The sequence below is a fragment of the Anser cygnoides genome, chromosome 2 (assembly GCF_040182565.1).
Source record: "Anser cygnoides isolate HZ-2024a breed goose chromosome 2, Taihu_goose_T2T_genome, whole genome shotgun sequence".
Classification (NCBI taxonomy): Eukaryota; Metazoa; Chordata; class Aves; order Anseriformes; family Anatidae; genus Anser; species Anser cygnoides.
The window spans coordinates 58,800,939-58,822,174 of NC_089874.1; the positions used below are offsets into that span (position 1 = coordinate 58,800,939).

A 21,236-nucleotide genomic window follows, 5' to 3' on the forward strand; every position below is an offset into this window, starting at 1 on the left:
TTTTATTTATTCAGATTTGATTAGGAGGAGAGGGATTTAAATATGTATTTTCTTTGTACATTAAGTTTATCCTGTCAAGAGGTTCAAGGTGAGCTGAATATATCAGGGGTGAAAGGGAGGTTTGGAGACAACCCTGTGAAAACCAGGAGTGCAGTAGGCTTTACACTTGGGTATTCTGAGGCTTGCAATATGTTTGTGTTTGAAAGGGGAGGAGGTGGGAATAGATAAATTTGGCTCCTACTTTATCCAATCACACCCTACAACTTTGTCCAAGTAACAAATTCTGTTGCTTAGTTTATCAGAGGAAATAGGAAATTTTGGTTAAAGCTAGATTCTCTCTGTTTCCCTTATATTACTGTTGAGCTCTGCAGTGAAAATACAGGAATATTTTCCAATATATTCCCACCATGTGATAAACTGCTCTTTCCTCTCTTAGAAGCTGGCTTATTTTGTCAGCAAAAATAATAAGAAACAGTAATAAAATAATACTATTTCCTTCTATAAACTCTTCTGAAGGAAATAGGAAAATACCATGTGACACACCTGAATCATTGCCAAAGTGGACTGTTTCAGATTGACTTGACGTCTGCATGGTATGGCTTGAGGACATCACATCTCTCAGGCCAGCATTCTCTATTAAAAAATCTGAGATGCCGGTAATCAGTATTTTATTTAAAGATGCAGCTGTGCAGAATATATGGTAGGAAGCTCTGAGACCCACTGAATTTCCACTCATACATGAAGTAGTGTGTGTTTTCCTTTGCAAGACTGCTGTATGCTCATAGAAGTCAACAGGTCACTGAAGTTTATGCTTGAGTTCAGGCATACGTTTAAATCCCTCCTGCTCAGTAATTCTTATATACATGTACATTCACACCAATTCAGAATTCATTAACACTTTAGCACATGCTTAATTTCCTTAGGGATCTAGATTCCAACTCATGCTACCTCCTTTGAAAGCTTAAGATACTCAGCACAAAGGACAAGCACTAAGCACAAGAGCACAACGCCAAGAAGACCCCTTCCCCATCCAGGCTCCAGCTGCCAAGATCTCTACTAGAAGTTCTCAAATGCCTACAATGTAAGAGTTAAAGAGACAGAACTGGAGTGGTTAATTATCTCATGTGCTGACAAAGAAAATATCCTCTAGTCTGTCTTTCATTGTTTGGTTTAAGTTGAAAAGTAAAGTAAAGTTTAGAACAGGTGCTGTTATTTTCTAATCACTTTCAATGTTACAACTTCCTTGAATAGTATTTTACTTACATGCCCAACTCTTCTGAACCTGAGGTACAGTATCATTATAATGTGGTTTAAAGATTAAAAAGAAATGTTTCGATCTGTAATATCTCAAAAACACTCCATTTTGAAGCAGTCTGGTGCTTCTTGACTTCTGGCTCAAGAAGCTCTTTATGTAGCCTATTTATGACACCAAACATAACAGTTATGTGAGAAATGCATTTGATTTGTATTAATATTGGGTAAAAGGAGTATATGCTTGCTGGGAAGACTATTAAATGTGTGCAGAAGGTGCAGCTGAAGTACCTGGTATCAATGGAACATAAATAACATAGAAACCTCACTAAAGAGGATGCCATGGATGATACTGAAGATCACACTTTGATCTTATCGTCAAGGACATAGCTTTTTGATACAGATGATATCCTCCCACAGATAGAGCTGATATGAAAGACTTTTTAATGTATATTTTAACATGATTCTGTGAAAACATAAATTATGGTTCAGTAGCCTCTTCTGTCTTGCTTGCACTTCTGAATTGTATTCACATGGTTTTCAGGTTTATCAGGTGTCTTGGAGAGACATGTTTTTACTGTATTGACCCTTTGTCTTGAGTGCCAGATCCTAAGAAGGGTAGCAGCATCCCACAGTGCTTTTCCATGTCTGCAGAATCTGTTGCTTCTGGGTAAAATTTCATCTTTGTGGTTGTGCAGAAAACTCTGCAAAGCAGAGCACAGGCTGATGCTTTCAGCCAATAGCAGACTTCTTTTTCCAGTCATTACAATGAAACACAACTTAATACTTTGTCCAACAAAGCTATGGAAAAATGGACTTTCCAGCCATCTTCTCACTATTGGCTTGTGTTCTCTCTCTCTGATAAAACTCCTTTGGATTTCAGTGTGATAACAGGTGGCTCAGAATCAAGGGCTGAATGTGCATGGTGTGAACAAACCATGCATATGTGGCTGTCCATGTTTAGTGGTAGCACACCTTGGAAACTTGACATGACTCACTCCTGGGAAAATAAATAAAATTTAACACAGCAGGGCTCATTCTATTACGGAGCTCCATTTGGGTTGGGATACGGGCCAAACTACAACGAGCTGTGTTACAGGAGCATAAGCCTCTGCCTTTCACCCACAAGGCATACTTCTGCTATTCTGGCAATTGCCAGAATTTGATGATAACCAAATCCAGTTTTGCTTTTTGGGCTGCTTTGCTGTTTGATAGCTTAAAATGTTAACTGTTTTTAAAGCAGTACGTGCAACTTGACAGAAGGGAGGAAAAAAATATTTTTAAATTACAGAACTACTAAAATGACAAGTAGTTTAGTGTTGCCACATAACAGTAAATACATGGGGGAAAAAAAAAAGCTGGAAATTTAACATGCTTTAATACTCCAAGCAACAGACGTCTTTCAAATCTACTGAATACATTGAACGTTTTGAGCAGTGGTCCTCTCTTTTTCATTGCACACGCTATATTCTTTTTTTCTACATTGTGATTGTATTTCCCCGCGTTCCTTCAAACATTTTGTTAAGAAAAAAACCATATATTTTAAAACAAAAACTTAAAACAAGTGTTTGAAAATGGTTTCTGATTTTACTACTAAACATGTTTTCAGAACAGATTTCCCTGAAATTGTCCATCAAAGGAATATTGCAAGCAGTGTGTTCCCATTATGTATACAAAAGCCCATTACTTAAGTCTAAGGAAGGCCAAATTTTAACAGGCCATGCAATTCTGTCATCTTTCCCCAAAAAAAATTGCAGTCAAAATCCAGTTTTTAAATAAAATTGGTGCCCCTTTGGACTGTAGTTGCTAATTTGATGTTATGCTTTCATGTGACGTGAAACCTTCTACAGCCTTTCTCTTCCCCAGATGTGCTCTGCAGGATTTTCTTTCCTCATGTAAAGCCACTTCACATGGCAGACATGTAAGCTGCTGTCAGGTCTTTCCAGAGCCTGCTTCAGTCTGTTTTCTCGGTTTGGGCTTTACTTGTGCCTCCTCAGGTGAGGACAGCAATGAAAGGTGCCTTTCCTGAGCCTGAGCATTGCCTGCAGGGCTCGGGCTCTGCTTGCTTTGCCCAAGCCTGCTGCAAACCCCCCTGGCATGACCCTCACCTCCCTCCTGCCAATGAGTGCTCCCAGTTCTAGTCTTCCCAGCCTGTCATCTCCTCCACAGCTCCTCAGTCACAGTCGGCTGCCTCCAATCTACCACAAAACACATCATCTGGGCATGTTTTATTTCTGGCTTTTGACCGCTCGCTTCTCCATAGGTGACTCTGCTGGTACTGTACAAACAAAAGGCCTCCCCCTTCTCCTGGCTTCAGCTCCTGACAGGTCCATGATTAAAGATGTAATCGTTATTACCTTAGCTGTACCATGCTGTATATATGTTGTTAAATAGTAATCTCTTTAAAAGACTTTGAGGTTATAGAGAGTCCAGTTCAAAATCTGCATCTGGCTTCTGCGAAGAGCCAGGATTTCAGCTGTGTCATGCAGAGATGTGGTTCATTGCAGATCACAGCTCAGGATCTTTGCCGAGACATTAAATGAGAAGAGATCTTACACGTGTAGAGCAATGGAAGGAGATGATGAGGTTCTTCTCCAGAGGTTATATTTGATTAGATATTGTGCAGACATAAATAAGAGAGTGCCGCTGCACTAGAGACTAGCATTAGCAACCTAGAGGTGGCTTCCAGTTGGTATTGTGTGTTTTGTAGAAATTGTGTTATCCATTTTCTCTGTGCTTTGTCTGACTTGTTTTTATTACGGTAGCACCTGGAGAGGGCCGGTAATGTGCCAGTTACTGTAAGCACAAATCTCTTAAGCCTAGTCCTGTTGATATTAAAAAAAAAAAAAAAAAAAGACAAGAGGAAAAGAAGACATAGTAAAGACATAGTAAAGTGTCTTGTTTGCTTTCATACGGGTAGCCAGGGGCTACCATCCTCTGGCTGGCTGCAAGTGGTGCAGAGACCTGCACCTTGGGGGTTTACCCCAGTGTTTGCCTCATTTTAAGTCACCGCACAGCCTTTTCTTACTACAGCATAACTCTGCTTTAAAAGTGTTCTTTTTATTTTTTAACTAAACGAGCACCTCTAATAGTAGTTTTTGGAAGTGATGGTCAGAGCACTGACTTTTCTATCCCTGGCCTATAGCCATTAGAGCAAGTCCAGGTCTTGTAGGATCTGTTCCTTAGGAGGAACAGCACTCCTTCCTAAGTAAATTTTAGCACCATTGTTCTAGCAGTCTCTGGAATATGAGTTAGCATCTTTCTAGCCTTGTAATTATCTAAACCACCCCTCTTGCCCAATCAGCCTTTGTAGTAAAAGGCTAGTTCTTAATTTCTTTGGCAGTTTTGTTGTAAAGTTGTTCAATGCTGTAGATGAAAAGGGTTGTGTATGGTTTTGTTTGTCTTTTGTTGTTGTTGTTGTGTGCCAGCAGTAACTGAAGGCTTGTTTCGGGCATGAAGGAGCAGAAGGAGAGACTCTTTGATGGCAGATCAAAACCCCTTCTCTCAGGAAGACATCATCCCTGCACATTCCTGGCTGTGTGGACTGAAACACCTTACAGAATTACTGGGATCATTTCTGGGCTCCCCAGTACAAGAGAGGCGTGGAGTTCTAGAGCAAGCCCAGTGAAGGGCTACCAAAATGTTTAAGGGACAGGAGCATCTCCCGTATGAGGAAAGGCTGAGGGAGCTGGGCCTGTTCAGCACAGAGAAGGGAAGACAGAGAGGGGATGTGGTTGGTGTGTTTAAGTGTTTGAAAAGAAGGCGTCAAGAGGATGGGGCCAGACTCAGTGGTGCCCAGTGACAGGATGAGAGGCAATGGGCACAAACTCCGACACAGGAGGTTCTGGCTGAATATGAGGAAAAACTTCTTTACTGTGAGGGTGGCAGAGCACTGGCACAGGTTGCCCAGAGAGGCTGTGGAGTCTCCTTCTCTGGAGATACTTAAAACCCACCTGGATGCCATCCTGTGCAATGTGCTCTGGGTGACCCTGCTTGGCAGGGGGAAGGACTAGATGATCTCCAGAGGTCTCTTCCAACCTCAACCATTCTGGGAATCTGTGAATCCCACGGGACCTGAAGCAGATCAAAAATGGTGCTCCTTAGCATCAGCCTCTGGTTGAAATGGCACGTAAGCAAAGAGCAGAGCAATGAGGATTTCTGGTCCTCATTTTGAGCTGAGTGTAATCTAGCAGCTGGGTGTAACCACTGCAAGAATTTGAAGGCACCATTTCAGGAGTTGCCAGCTGTTCTCTGAGGGATCAACCATCAGTCTTGTGCCAGAGGTGCTTAACTGGGCGCAGCATGGGATCTGTTTGCACTGAATAGCAGTAAACTCTTTAATGTGTGGAGAAGGACTGAGCACTCAGTAAGTAAATGGAAAGCCACACATAATGCCGTTATGCAAGCTGTTACCACAGAAGTAAAAGTTTCCATACTTTTCTTTAAGCAGGTGTATACTAGCAATCTGCTGCTTGATCATGTTTGCAACCGAAATACTTAGCACAAAAAGTGTGCATAGCTACCAGCTGTCAAGAATTTCCATGTTCTTACCACGTAATGCAAAGCATCTTTGCCTGCTTCTGTTCTCCTGCCTGTGCCTCCTTACTCATTGTGATACCTCTGCCTTACAGCGACACCTGCTGCCACAGGCAGACCTGTCATGAAGCTTGCCCTTCTCTCAAAGGGGTAGCATTCTGCCCCCAAACTGATTGCTAGTTGCTTTTCTAAAATACACTCAAGTCCCCTTTCTTCTTCCTGAGTCTTGTTTTCTCACTAAATTAAAATAAAAATAAATAAATAAATAAATAAAAGGCCTAAGGCCAGCAGCTAGAACCCATATGGTATAAATTAGCCAGTCCCAAATCTTATGCCCATGCTGCTTTTTCTACCACATATATGATAATTTAATCTCTTTTGATCAAAGTTCCCCAAAGTGTGCTGTGGATGTGTGGCTTCAGCATGAGAAAGTGTATTGGTCAGCCTCTGAAGTGATGTGAAATGCACTGTAAATTGCACATCAGCAATGGCATAGTAGGGTGTACATTTGGAAATATTCGTGTTGATTTGAATTAATTATGTGTCTAAAACCTTTGCTGAAGTACCTGCATTGCTTACCATGGTCTTGATCCCTTCCCGGGGGGGGGGGGCGGGTGGAGCTCAATCCATTCATGGGGCTGCTGGGGCTTAATGACAGGCCTGTCTCTGAAAGCGTCCCTAATTCACATCTGGAAGTTTGCACCTTGTACCTGAGGCAGATTTTATCAGCTAAGGTGACTCTCTTCTCTTCCACCCCCTTTTAAAGCCATTTCTCTGATGCCCTGACAGTAAATTGATGGGATGGGTTAGGGCTAGCTAGAGAAGGCTCTGGCTCACTAAGCACTATGAAAGATTAATGGAAACCAGTGATCCTACAGCTTGGAGGTTGGTGCTGATTACTTTGGAAAATGATGTCAGTAGAGTACAGATGTCTTTGGAGGTAAGCTAACTCAAATTCCCCATTTCTCCCTCTCCCCAGGCTTCTTTGGGGCTCACTGTTAGGGTGCATGTAGTCAAAGGCAGAGGCTGGGTCAAAAGAGATCCTGGAATGAGGACACTTGATTTTTGTTCTAAAAGACATAGATCTTTCAATCTCAATCTTTTGCTCTTTCCTCAGGCAGATTTCCCAACAGTTTGGTCAAGGACTGAGCAAGAATTATTGCACTGGACATGCTAACTTCAGTATATGGGCTCATAGGTGTGCCGTAAATCAAATGACTTCATGCAAAAAAATTAGCAAAATTGCTGCTGGCTAGGAATTGAAAATACACAATAAGAAAAACTTTATTGATACTCTCCTAGATGACAGGTTTTGTTAGTTTATAGTTCACTGAAATATATTTTCCACAGTCAAAATAGATAACTTATTTCAGTAATAGAAAAATAACGTTGTTCTTTCCAGCATGAAAGTAATCCCAGCAGGGATACACATACTCTACCATGCTAATACAATTCTACTTTAATACAAAGTAGAAACTTAATATAATTCCTGGGATGTTACTATTGCATTATCAAAAATGAATTTCAGCAAGAGCAAAATGACTGATGTTCCAAACGATATTATTGAAGTTTGTAGCACATCCCTCTCTTACAGGCTGCAAGAATGATTTAAAGGGTAGCTCTAATTATTTGATTTTTTTTTCTATACAGTTATTTTTAATTATGTCCTCTTATGCAGGCATTTCTTTCTTCGTATCTTTAATTGTAACAGAACAGTGGTTTGGTGGTTTTGGTTTTGGATTTTTTTCCAAATGCATATTACATCATTTTATTGTTGAATGTGTGCTGTCATTCCGCTTTAGAAGAGGAAATACTGGGAATGCCCTGGTGAATTAAGCTGTCTCAGGAAGTAAACGTTTCTTTAAACACTGCTTGTTGTTTTCATTATAGGTGAGGAAATCTGCCACTCATGCCCGGGAAGAAAAAAGATATAATTAAATTTCCTATCCGTCCCCGTTCTTTAATCTCAGATTCAGATTGATACTTTCTGGGGACAGGTAGGTGTCTCCTCCATCTGCAAAGGCTTTGTCTGCAGTTTGTGGCAGAGGTGAGTGCTAGGGTCAGCAGTGACTTCTCACAGTGATCCTCGTCTGCTGCAAAGAGGAGGCAGAGTCTTTTGCAGTAGACAGAAGGTAACACACAATTCCTCTGCTTTGCCGGTTTCTTGAAAGCCCTTAAGGCTGCATGAGTGATAGCATTGCCACCTCCACAGCTCACTGAGAACAGACCACCTTTCCCAAAGGCTTGTTTGGCCTCCATCCTGTGCCCGCCTGCAATTTGACAGGAAATATCGCCTTGTACAGGCTTTGAGAAACTGCTGGCATGCAAACAGTTCAGGCTAGTAGTCTCATCGCTGGTCGAGTGGCGGGACAGTGCACAAGGTTATTGCATGTTGATAGAAAGAGCATGACAGTTCCATTTTTATTCTTGCTTACCGAATGGGAACCTGTCCTCTTTTCTTCTTTCTATGAGTACATTTGGACAAAAAAGCTACAAAGTCCGTGCTTTTCTGGTTATGCTTTCTACTTTGTCTGTTCTCACAATTGCTAAATGTTAAGTGAAGTAAAAGAATTGTGCAGTTCCTAAAGCAGACTCTGAAATAGGAAGCAACAGGTGGAGGGAGAGAAGAGGCAATGGAGACAGTGGGTGAAGAGGAGGAGTTGAACTGCATTTAGATGTAATACAATACGTGTGATGAAAAGTGAGGCTGCCAGGGGGTATTTGTGCTGCTGCGAGTTGATGAGGTGATCTGTGGCTTTTGAAAAGGGAATGGATGAAATGCCAAAGGGGGGGTTATTAGCGCTCGGTAGAGACAATGAAGAGAGAAAGAGCAAAGGTGTGTAGCATTAGGGCTTGAACTGTTAGAAGTACCTTTTATTCAGACAGGGTGGTAAGTATGCAATATGGTCTGAGTTCTGATGCTGTACTCAGCCCAGGTAGCTGCACTGAAATCAGAGGCCTCCTCAGAGGGTGAGGACCTGCTGTGTACAGGAACCACTCAAAGCATGGCTTAAAAGCAAATACCATTCTGTGCCCCTCCAGATAAGCCTTTTAAAGCTGTAGAAGTTAGGAGTAGGGTTGGCTAAGGGAAGAATTAATCACATAAAGGGAAGTTTAACCTACTTCAGTTGTTCACAGCTATTGATTTTGATTTACTAAAAGAGCAACAATATCAAGTGTTTCTTAGGCAGGAAAGCTAGCTGTTAAACCAAATTTCTGAAACACTTTTTTCTGCCAGGGAATTATTGATAGGTTGAGCTGTGACTTCATACAATTCAGTTTCACCTGTACACAAGGTAAATGAAAGCACATGAAGGTTAGTTTAGCTTATAAAGATAGCAGTTTGATCAGATTTTCATTGTTCACAGAGGAATTGTTGCATCTTTAAGAGAAAAAAAAACACAACAAATTACAAAATCTATTATAAGCTCTGGTGACTGTTTCAAGCAGGTGGCAAGACCTTCTGCAGTTTAAACACTGAGACAGAAGGTCTTTTTCTTCACTGGAGAAACTATGCTTGTTGTCTTAATGGTACAAGTGTACCATGTAGCACCTTGTGAATCATGGAATCAAAGATGTCTTTCGAAGCCTATGTGATAGTATCACATGAAATTAGGGCATGGCTATTTGTGCTCCTTGCTAGGTTGAACAGGCCTGCTGTGTTGGGTGTTTTACATACACATACTGCAGAAAGACAGCTGACAACCTTAGGGACTTAGTCACGTAATATCAAATGAAGAACAAGAGGAATTGTTTTCCTTTCACTAAGCCTTTTAGGAGGAAGGATTCTGCTCTAAATTATCTGTTGCTGAATTGGTTTGATTGAACTTGACCTCAGGTATCTTAGCTAATGCATGACCAGTGGAGATGTTTGAGAGTAAACTAATAAGAAGTAGAGAGAAAATAAATATTTAAGGTGAATTGAGGAAAGTCCTTCCTTACCTGCTAATGTATGCTTGTTGTGTTGTTGTTGCTGTTTTTTATGCTCTTTTAACTTTCAAGATGTAAGGCTTCAGTCTGAGAATTCCCCTACATTGACCAAGGGAAGCCAACAAAGGACCTGGTCAAGAATGGATGGAGAGGGAAAAGAACTGAGCACCTGGGGAGGGCAGGAATGCTGTTCCTGTGAGCAGGGAAATAAGAGCTGGGTGAAAAGACTGACTTCCGTATAATTCTTGTGCTTTGAAGCCCAATGACTAATAATACTGTAGGCTCCAAGAACTTGTGAAAGATGAAAAAGATATTAAACAAGTCAAACAAAGTTCTTCTGAGGCTGCACCTCGAGTACTGTGTTCAGCTTTGGGCCCCTCACTACAAGAAGGACACTGAGGCCCTGGAGCATGTCCAGAGAAGGGCTACAAAGCTGGTGAAGGGCCTGGAACACAAGTCCTATGAGGAGCGGCTGAGGGAACTGGGGTTGTTCAGTCTGGAGAAGAGGAGGCTCAGGGGAGACCTTACTGCTCTCTACAGGTACCTGAAAGGAAGGTGTGGGGAGCTGGGGGTCTGCCTCTTCTCACAGGTAACTAGAGATAGGACTAGAGGGAATGGCCTCAAGATACAACAGGGGAGGTTCAGGTTGGAAATTAGGAGACATTTCTCAGAAGGAGTAGTCAGGCACTGGAACAGGTAGCCCAGGGAGGTGGTGGAGTCACCGTCCCTGGGGGTGTTCAAGGAAAGGTTGGACGTGGTGCTTAGGGACGGTTTAGTGGGTGATATTGGTGGTAGGGGGATGGTTGGACCAGATGATTCTGGAGGTCTTTTACAACCTTTATGATTCTATGATTCTGTGAATGCCTGTTTAAACCAGGGCAAGTGCAGGAACACACTAGATAAAAATGTTACATGTTCTAAATTGGTATCTCCAGCTCATCTGGTAGGTAGTAGCATGGGATTGGTGCAGTGACTTAAATCACATTTGAACATCCTGTCTTCTGATATTTTCTGTTACTGATATGGGAGTGTTTATTATGTACAGAGCTTGTAAATTAAATAGAATATTGATATTCTTTTTGGTCAACATTTGGCTGATTTAAATAAAGATATATTAGATATAGTTAGGTTAATTTTTTTCTCCCACACTCATAAGCCATGTTTCTATGGAAAATTTGAAAGGGTGATAATTTTCAATTAAGTAGCAACATTTAAAAAGAATACTCCCTCTAGTCAGATTCACAGCTACTATGAAGTTTTTTGGGTGTTTTCATTGAATCATTGAACCATTTTGAGAATAAAGACCAACATGATATCACGTGTAATGCATTACATTTTGAGCAAGATTGTGTCTTAGGATTTTGTTTGTTTGCTTATTTCACTGGGAATGTGTTTCTTAAAGAAGATTTTCTGAATAAGCTCAGGTGTGCTAGATCTAAGGTTTTATTTATTGAATGCACAGGTTTCAACTACAAGGAGCAAATAGCCCCAAAGAAGAGGCCAGTGTTTGTATTCAATTGAGATTAGTTGGTTTGACTTAAAATCAAGGGATGTCAAAATGCTTCCATGCTAGCATTACTTAAGTAGGGGAAATAATACAGCTAGGTAGCAGGTAATTTAAACAAAACAAAGAATACCTACCTTCACAGCTTCCATAAATTCACCTCTGAACTTCAGACTTTAATGAGAGAGACTTAAACCCAGTCTCTCTTCTTAAAAATAAATATATATATGAACCAAAACAAGAGCAGGAAGTCCTTTTGTATTGCAATTTTAGGGCTATTTATCTTCAGAGCAGATGGAGACTAAAAGCCTAAAGCAGCAATCTATAGCATTTTGATAATAAAATCACCTGCAATGTCCTGATCATCTTTGTAACTGGAAATGAGATATGTACAAATCTGCTAGTAAAAATATATTCTGAATAGTCCAGAAGTTTACAAGTTTTTTCTAAAACACTGAGCAGTTCAAAATGCAGGGACTGAAGTCCCTACTGAGACTTTACCTCTCCGTTCATTTTAAGCCTTTCTCCCTTTAGGAGACCATAGGGAACTGCCCAAGATGCTGTTTCATAGGCAGGGAACGAGCTGTGTCTGCTTGGCACAAAGATCTATAAATGGATTACCTCAAATGAGTTACTTGAGGCCAGCAAGTGAACAGTATCCTCACAATTCCCTTTCCCATCACATGCTGTGGAAGAACATCAAAATTAAAGTTTTAGCATTTCAGTAGTTTCCATGGCAGACTAGAGAGATCTGACGTTTTACTGATATTAAATGGATTACTAATTGTGTGGTTCTCTAAATAATACCTAAATCTCATATCCCCCAAAACATGATGTTAAATTGTGAACTTCTCACTATTCATCTGAAAGGCTGGATTTACCTCCAGTAAAGTTATTTTACAGTGTAATCTTATGTTTTACTGCTATCCAGTGTGATGTAAGCTTTCAGGTCCTCATCAGTTTTTGCAATAAAACTGCCAACTCGTATAGGCTTTGAACTGGGTCTTAATACAGTGTGCATGAAGCTTTTGGTTTTGCATCTACTTTTTAGTGATGACTTAGGCTTGGAACATCTCAGCACTTTGGTGAACTCATGGGATTATACTCCTCAGCTTCATTGCCTTCTGGAAATCTGTGTCTTAAGTGTGTATCCTCAGGAGAACCTGAATATAAAATTTTCAGTGAAAATTCTTGGCAAAAGGCAGATGGTGGTGATTTTTTTCTTATCTAGGAGGGAGGAATAGAGGACACCTTGAAACTGGTACAGCCTGGTGTTCTTCCCGCAGGCACGTTGTGGATGATACACAGACTGTATTTTATAAGCACAACTTCTGATTCTGTTTACAGCCTTGCTATGAAGAGAGATGTTGAGTGGAAGTTTATTCCCCTTGAGAACACAGTTTTTTTCAATAAATTCTAGATTGTCTCCTAGAAATATTTCTATTTGGAAATTTCATATTGAGGCTCTCTCACAGCCTTATTAAAGGGAGGTTTTGAAATCAATGTACTTGTTTCTTCATCACTTTTATGAACTGTGAAACTGCTGCTAAGCCATCTTCATTCATAACCATACTGTTTCCGTATGGATTTTGATATTTCTGTTCGGGGAAGATGGTATTGTTTTTTTCCATTTGCTCTATTTGCAGAGAATTCATGGAACCATAGAATGTCCTAAGTTGGAAGGGACCCACAAGGATCATTGAGTCCAACTCCTGGGTCACCAATGACCACCCAAAAATCAGACCATGTGTCTGAGCATTGTCCAAACACTTCTTGAACTCCATCAGGCTCGGTGCCGTGACCACTGCCCTGGGGAGCCTGTCCCAGTGCCCAACCACCCTCTCAGCGCAGAACCTTTTCCTAACACCCAGCCTGACCCTCCCCTGCTGTCCCTCAGGTCCTGTCACTGTCCCCAGAGAGCACAGAGCCTCTGCTTCCTCTCGGTTCAGACAAGAAATACCATTTTGCATTCAGAGTAACGTTTCCATTCTTTCAGATTTCTAACCTGGCTTGCCGCTGACTCTGCCTGTCCAAATAAATGGTCTTTGTGTCCTGTGGTGATTTAACGTGTTGGGTCATCAATATAACTAAAAACTTCCCCAAAATGATTGGTTTTGGTGACTGTTTCTTTTGAAAATGTTAACTTGGACCTCTTATTTTAAAAATGAAAATATCGTATTTTGTTCTTCATTATGAACTTTTCTACTCTTTTTAAAAGTACAAATAACAAAATAAATGTATGTTTGACAAAATTACACCATAGACCTGATCTGTCATGTCTGTCTGTTAATTTATACTAGCTGACCTTCCTTCTTGACTGTTGGAAGATCTGGCATAAAGAAAGTACCTAGGAAGAATTTTATTTCCATTTTAGATTTATTCTGTGTGGCAAGATTTGGGGGATCAAGATAGTTCTGATGCAGAACTCTTCTCCTCCTGAAAGGTGCAATACTTTTTAATATCAAAATTATTGTTCATTCTTAGAGCTGTGTTTAGGTGCCAGTACCAGAGCTATATCAGTGCAAATCCATCACTTCTGTTGAAGTCATTCTTGTCTTTGTTAATAGAAATACCAGTGTGTATGTACTTGTAGCTATTGCAAATATGAAATAAACCAGGTGACATTACAAACTTCATAGTTGATTTTATATTTCCAGTTTCTTGGGAAAACTTCCATTGCCAAAATTTGAGAGTTAAGAGAAAAGACAAGGCATGTGGGTCAGTCAAATACAAGGGGTGAAACTGTCATTAAAGAAGTTATTACCATCTACCAGTGTTTTAGACAAGTAATTCCAAGATGCTGGCTTATTTTGAGTGTTTTAAAGTATTAACTTAAGTTGGTCTAGTTTCAAAATACGTGCTCATTTCTCAAATTAAGTTGGCTTATGCTGCCTTTAAAGAACACCCCATAAAACTTTTTTTTGTTGATGTTCAGAGTGAATATTTCCTTCTTCTTTTGTCCATTTCTCTTGATTCTGTTTTTATTAGTTTACTGTTGTTATTGTTTGGTTGAAAATCTATTGAACCATTTATCTGTTAAGAGTAGGGAAAAATATCTATACACAAGACTACACAGTATGGCTATAGGGCAACTATGTTGTAAAGACATTAGAAAATAGATTACAGAGAGCAATTTCATATGGATTAGGATTTTTGTTGTTGTTGTTGACACATATTTCCAAACGGCTTTTAAAGTAAAATTATTCTTTTAAATAGCTTACACAATTTTTCAAGAAAGTGTTGGTGCCAGCTTGATTTGTTTAAAATCAAGCTTTGTTTAAAAATCTATGCATTGTAATATTCTACTTCAAAAAAAACAAAAGGAGTTTCTGACTTTCATGTGTTCTGAAATTTCCTTAACACACAAAAGTTTTTGTTACTGTCATATATACGGTTGTCTGGGAATCTATTCCGTGCTGCTAAGGAATGGTGTGTATTTTAGTAACCTGAGAATTAATACATTTTGTGCTATTTAAGATAAGTATGTGATTACTTTTTTTGATGAGTTGTAGACTACTGCAAATCCAATTTAGGCAAACAAAATTTGAAATATAAATGTGTTAGCTGAAAATATTTAATCATAGTCATGAATATGAACTTATCACGCACAATGCCTTACGCTTGCAGGTTGGCTTGAATTATTAATGTATATTGTTCAGTGGAAGCAGAACAGACAGTAGCACTAACTCTGGTCTGATGAGGAACATAGTCTTGTTGGTGGTCTTGAGCAGCAGGAGGTTATTTCTCTTTCTTCGCCGCCTCGGTGCTGCCAGCCACCCTTTTCCATATGCTGCCTCCCTGCTTGCCCCATCTTCTGTTCACTGTAGGACAGGGAGTGGTGGTTGCATGGGGGTTGCTGCTGGTAGCATTGAATCAATGACACAAGACCAAAAAATGAGCTTTTTTCATATTACAGCTTGGTCCTTTTTGCAAATGTATATGTTCTAAAACTAATAAAAAATATTTTTGATTTTTTTTTCTTTTTGTAAGAATAGAATTGGTTTGTTTCTAATGTTTGTCTGATAACAATTCTGGCTGGCAATTAAAATAGCAGACAGCTGCATTATTCCATCACTTCTGTAGCTGTTTATCTTCATTGTGTCAGAAATCAATGTTGCTACAATGGAAAACATGAAATGAAGAAATAAAAAGTTGCACTCAGAGCTAGAAGTCAGTGCATGTTACACTGAATTATTAAACAATATAATTTTAAAACTTCAGAAATAAAATTGATGTTGAAGCATCTCCATTTAACTTGCTAAGTCAGGTAATGGATGCAGAAAAAAAGCTCACCGCACTCACTTTCAGTTACTTTACGTTCAATTATATTTTGATGTATGTGTTTGTTTTAGGTTTAGGACACCAGTAAGACAAGTTACAATAAAGTTTTGTTAGTGAGGGGTATTGTACTTATGAAGCAATAAAAGAAGATGGTATTTGACAGGCAACCTGATGGGATACATTATGAGGGATAGCAGGCATGGTGTCTGTACGCAGTTTGATGTTTGAGGCTAAGCAGATTCTTCACCAGTGGTCATGGGGTTACAGAGGAGGCATTTGTATCTATAGCGAGTGGCGATGGAGTTGTTGACGAGAAAACAGAGGAGTTAATGGTGGCATTGCTTCTCCTACATGTTTCTTTTCCACTGTAAGGTCATCATACACCTTCCCACCTCCAAATCGAGGTTAGCTGTGCTTTTCTCAGCTCTGAGTGTTGTTAAAGCACTGGTTTCAGCTTCAGTCTTAGAGTTGGTCCCAAGATCTTTAACAATGGCCACGATTTTGACAGCTTCTGTCCTTTGGAGGGGGTGCAGCATGTTGTGCTGAGCCTCCATGCCAGTTAGTTCCTGCTGTAACACCTTTCTCAGTCTTAATAATGGCGGTTTGATTGGCGTGTGACCCAAGTGCGGGCCGCAGGAGTGTGGAATCACTCTAGGCCAAGTCTGGGCCCTAAAGGGGAATAGTACCAGCACTGCAAGCTCTATCTCAGAGAATCATTAAGGTTGGAAAAGATCTCCAAGGTCATCTGGTCCAGCCATCACCCTACCACCAATGTCACCCACTAAACCATGTCCCTAAGCACCACGTCCAACCTTTCCTTGAACACCCCCAGGGACAGTGACTCCACCACCTCCCTGGGCTACCTGTTCCAGTGCCTGACTACTCCTTCTGAGAAATGTCTCCTAATTTCCAACCTGAACCTCCCCTGGCAAAACTTGAGGCCATTCCCTCTAGTCCTATCTCTAGCTACCTGCGAGAAGAGGCTGACCCCAGCTCCTCACAGCCTCCCTTAAGGATGGCACGCTGATGTGAGGATGAGGACCTCAGGCGCCGACTGCACGTGTCCCTGGGAAGAGCCACGGTCCAGGGCAGGTCCCTACCCAGTGGGGGCACTCGCATGTTTGTCTGCAAACCAGGATCCCGCCCAGCTCCTGGGAGACCTGCCAGCAATAGGATGCAAAACTGTGATCGTGGAGAGCTTGGACTCCTTTTCACCCTGAAAAAGAAGCTATTTAAGGCACATTTAGAACCTACCTCCTGCATTTCAGCAGCATGTTTGGTTCGTGAAGATCTTTGATGTGACAAATTATTCTTTAAAGATAATCAAAACAAATAGTTTAGCAGGAAGAAAGGATTAACATCATGCACTTTAGTGCATTTTTCCTTTTTTTGGTGTGTGTGTGTGTATCCCAATCAGTGTTTTTACTGTTACCTGGTAATAATAGATGTATGCTCAAGGCAAAAAGAAAAGCTGATTAAATGTTACATTATTGGTTTAGCTGTCATTTTTCAAGCAGAGCGTAAAAAGGAGGAAATGAAAAGAAATAAACTTCTTTCTGATTCTTTCCCCAGTGGCATCAAGACACATAGCCTTGTCATAAAAAGGTCACTTAGATTTTAGTGTAAATGATGGCAACAAGTACTTTGTTTTATGTCTGGGCTCCGTCCTTCTGGTTTTAGCTCCAAGACAGCACGGGGCTGCTCCCACTGCTGGGGCTTGCAGAGCATGTTTCAACCATGGGTATAAGGCAGCTTGGCAAGAACCGGAGTTCCCTATCTTGACAGAATGTGAGAAGAATGACAGGAAAGAAAAGAGAAAATCATATACTAAGTGAGGGTTGCAGGAATATTAAATCTAACATCTGACAAGAGATTACTTCAAACCCAGCAGCCTTGAATATGAATCATTGTAATGAACTCTGCGTGGAGCTGTACCTGAAGACAGTCCAGAAACTCAGTCTAGTGAAAACATAGTTGCTCTCTTGCCTCTGTCTCTGACAGCACATTACTCCTGGTATATTTACTGATACTCCGAGGTTTTTTTGCTTGCACTTGTGTTTTCTGGTACCTAAGAATTTATTTTGAAAAAGGGTCGATCTGGTCTTTTTTTATGTTCATTTTCCAAAGTGAGCATTGAGATTTTAATTTTTTTTAGGATGTTTTTGTTTGTTTAAGTAAGGTATTGATTCGAGGATTGTGTAACTTTTTTTTTTTTTTTACTTTTTTTTTTGATAAAGTGGAGGGGAAGCTATTGTCTATGGGAAAAATTAAACAATTTTCCCATTGTTTCATTTCTATGTGACCATGTTATCTTGGTATTAAATGAACATGCTGAGAAAAGAATAATGTTTCCTAATTCATCAGCACATTGGTTCCTTCGTAGTGTTTTCATATTTAATTGCTTAATGAATCCTGCCTCTGCTTAGCTGAGATCTCTATGACTTTCACAGCTCAAAGTAGAGTGATTAAAGATGTTCAGGAGTTTTGCAGGAAACATATAATTACCTTGCTAGATGTGCAGTAATTTTTCATCTGAGATTCATAATCCGTTCCATACAAAAGCAGGCTGCCAGCTCTGGTGTTGATGAACCTTTTACTTACCTTTCCTGGTCTTTTATGTTTGTTGAGCGATAAAGATTGTGTAGAAGTCAGGTACAAGACATTGGTAGCTGAGGGACCTTTCTTGGATACACAGACAATTTAAGAATTTGTAAAACTGCAAATTGCTCATGGGCTGGAAGTATGTATGTGGAACTGTTAATCACCACAGGCAGAAAAACAAAGAGGAATTTTTGGTGACATCCCTAATGGGCACAATCCTAGAAAGTGCTGAATAGTCCTACAGTCCTTCATTAACTTGCAGCAACACAAAAGTGAACCTGTAATAGCAGCTTTGAAAGCACCTGTTTATCTCTTAATTTCACCTGAATATCCCGAGAGCAGGTGACCTTCTTCACCACGCTTATTTAAAGCCCTGTGGACACTTTCACATTTAAAATACCAGTGACAAGAGCTAAGCCTTTTCAGTTTTAGACAACTTAACTTAAGAATAAACCTAGTTAAAATAGTTTAAAAGCACCTTAGCAAGACCAGTGTCCAGCTGCAAAGCAGGAAACTACTGTGGACTGACAGAGAAGTGAATTGCTAAAAGAGCGGCAAAAAAGTACCAAAAGAAAGATGTCTGTGTTCAATTGTATTTGGCATATAATAGCAGTAGCATATAGCCCGGATAACACAGGTAGAAAGAAACACATGGGTGGGAGGGAATAGTTTGAGATGCAGATATATCCTCTGGCTAGCAATCTGCAGCTGTACAAAGCTGTGGATTTGTCAAACATGTTTTTGCAGTTTCTGCAAGACAAAGAAGGAAAAGAGAAAGCATATAAATACGGATTATGCATTCTGTTGTTGGCAATTGATATTTTTAATTAATGCTGAAACAAAAATGTGTTAGCCAAATGTATCAAGCAAACCGAGCAATTCTCTGCATATCTACTATATATTATCACTTTTATATTACTGCCAAAGTTCCTAGTTGTTAATTATGCAGTGTTCTCTTATGTGTAGATTATGCTGGCAGGTTAATTATGGTTACCAGGTTACTGAATCAATAAGTGAATGAGGAAAACAGATGCATACCTAGAAGAATTATGTAAAATTAGAAGAGGAACATGGGGATATACTAAGGGAGGTTTAGGGGAGATGTCATAAATTTGAATTGTGACAAAGACATAGGTCAATTTCAAAACTTTGAAAAAAGAAAAATAAATGATAATTGCAAGGAATAATAGAATTTATTCTTTTTTTTTTTTCTTCCCAAGAGTTGGTGCTTTCTATAAATAAACGTATTCCCTTTTATTCCATTTTACCCTTTTTATACACTGATCTTACTTAGTCTACAAGAATTACACCTGTTCTGTACAGACTTTTCCCCTGCCTGAATCTGCAGGACTGTTAAATGTGTGACAAAATACTTGCCTTTTTTCTGGAAAAAAACTCAGAGCGAAGACTTTCCTTTTCATGTTTGATATGCTGTTCATATCCTGTCTCACAGTTACAGGGAGTTATTTGTATTTGCTAAAAGAGATTCTCTTTGCTTTCATTATTGTGTTAGAATAATTTTTGTATTCACTAGCAGCCCTAAAATTTGCCTCTAGACTTCCGTTAGGGAGGGACTCTTTCATTGGTTCCTACCGGAAGAGACACCATTTTAGATGAACATTATTACTCGGAAGGACTTTGGTTTCTTCATTCCTGTTGACTCTGAAATTCTTTCAGAGATGCTGTGGGCTTCTAATACATTTTTGACATAACTCCTTCTGAGCATAGGCAGAACTGAAGGATATTTACTCCGATTGTAATTTAAAACACTACTGGATTCAACATTTGCTGCTTCCAGTAACTTGGGAAGCAGTTGTTGGCCGTGGCATTGGCTTTGCCCTTTTATACTCTTCCACTACTCAGCACATTGAGTCAGATGACTCCTGGGTTAGGTCTCTCATTTGCTAGTTCACTGAACGACACTGGAGTTATATCAGAAATGAATGTGATGCATAGAGATGTGTGGTAATTTGACAAACTGAGCTATTTCTGAGGAATGGAGCTTATCACAGAATATTCAGATTGGAAAAGCTGTAATTGTCGGTATTTCCAAGGAGTGCAGACCTGTACATTGAGCTCATGCTACAGTGCACTTGTGCCCTTGTGCTCTTTGTGTCACCTCTTCTCATCATAAAAGCATGAAGCTCTACCTTGGGTCTGTCCAGCCGAGCAAGGTGGCTAAGGGCATGTGTTTCCTCTGCTTCCAGCTGGGCTGGCTGAAAAAGCTACAACCCCCACCTGCAAGTCACGGCATCTTCCCTGGAGGTGATGGTCCTCCTGACCCGTCAGAGCTCAGTGAGCTACTGGGACGACCATTCCTTAGTCTGGTTTAGTTCACAGAGGTGAGATTATCCAAAATCCTTTAAATAATGTCTTTACCAACATGGTTCTTTCTGACTTGAATAAGCTAAAGAACATGCAATACACCTGGCAAATGTGAGGGCTCTTCAGTAATGGGATAGTAACCTTTAGAGTCAGAAGAGAAGGTGTCTGCAAGACCTGCTATGTTTTGGCTGACCACGTAAGTTATTCTTCCTTCTCAAAGCCCTGCCATCCATTTTGGTTGTGCTGGAAGATAACTTCTCTTTGACTCATGCAATGCTTAGCACTTCATCTGTCTTTTTTCACCTTCTTATTTGTGTTTTTATTTTTTTCCATCTATTTAAACTGCAAACTTCTTGGAAGAAAGTATCTCTGTTTTCACAATGCCAAGCAAAACAAAGCCCTGATCTTGTTCAGGTCCTTCAGTTTCTGCTGAAATAATTAATGAGGTTTTGTGTGAGCTGTTACAGAGTGTCTAGAGACTGTTAGATTTGCCTTCACAGTTGCTGTGCTGCACCTTGGCCAAATTGCTGTTTGTAAAGCAATTTTTGTCCCTAATATAAAAGACACTGTATAAAATCAGTTCCTATTATCTTTCCATATAAATTTTCCATCTGTATTGTAAGTTTAGAATTGCTATCTCCTTAAATACTTCCAGATAATAATGTTACATGTTCTTCCAGCTAATATAAATCATTACTTTTTATCAATCAATGCTTGGTGGTGGTAGAAATAATATGATTTACTGGCCTCCAGCCAATCAGTTAATTACCTGCTAGTTACTTAAAGCACTTGGGGCTTTGGTTCGTTC

At 40.0% G+C, this 21,236-nt stretch overlaps 1 protein-coding gene across 19 annotated transcripts in view; it reads left to right on the forward strand.

Annotated features, from left to right (window-relative positions):
* Positions 1–21,236, forward strand: part of TPK1 (thiamin pyrophosphokinase 1) — a 325,524-nt gene that overhangs the window by 101,372 nt on the left and 202,916 nt on the right. Inside the window, exon 1 of one of the 19 annotated variants that reach the window (XM_066992173.1) lies at positions 20,344–20,445. The exons of 17 other annotated variants lie outside the window; for them this stretch is intronic. The gene's annotated coding sequence lies outside the window, so the exon portion shown is untranslated. Of the gene's footprint in view, positions 1–20,343; positions 20,446–21,236 lie in introns of those variants that run through there. One more of the 19 variants, XM_066992180.1, reaches the window with a different exon arrangement.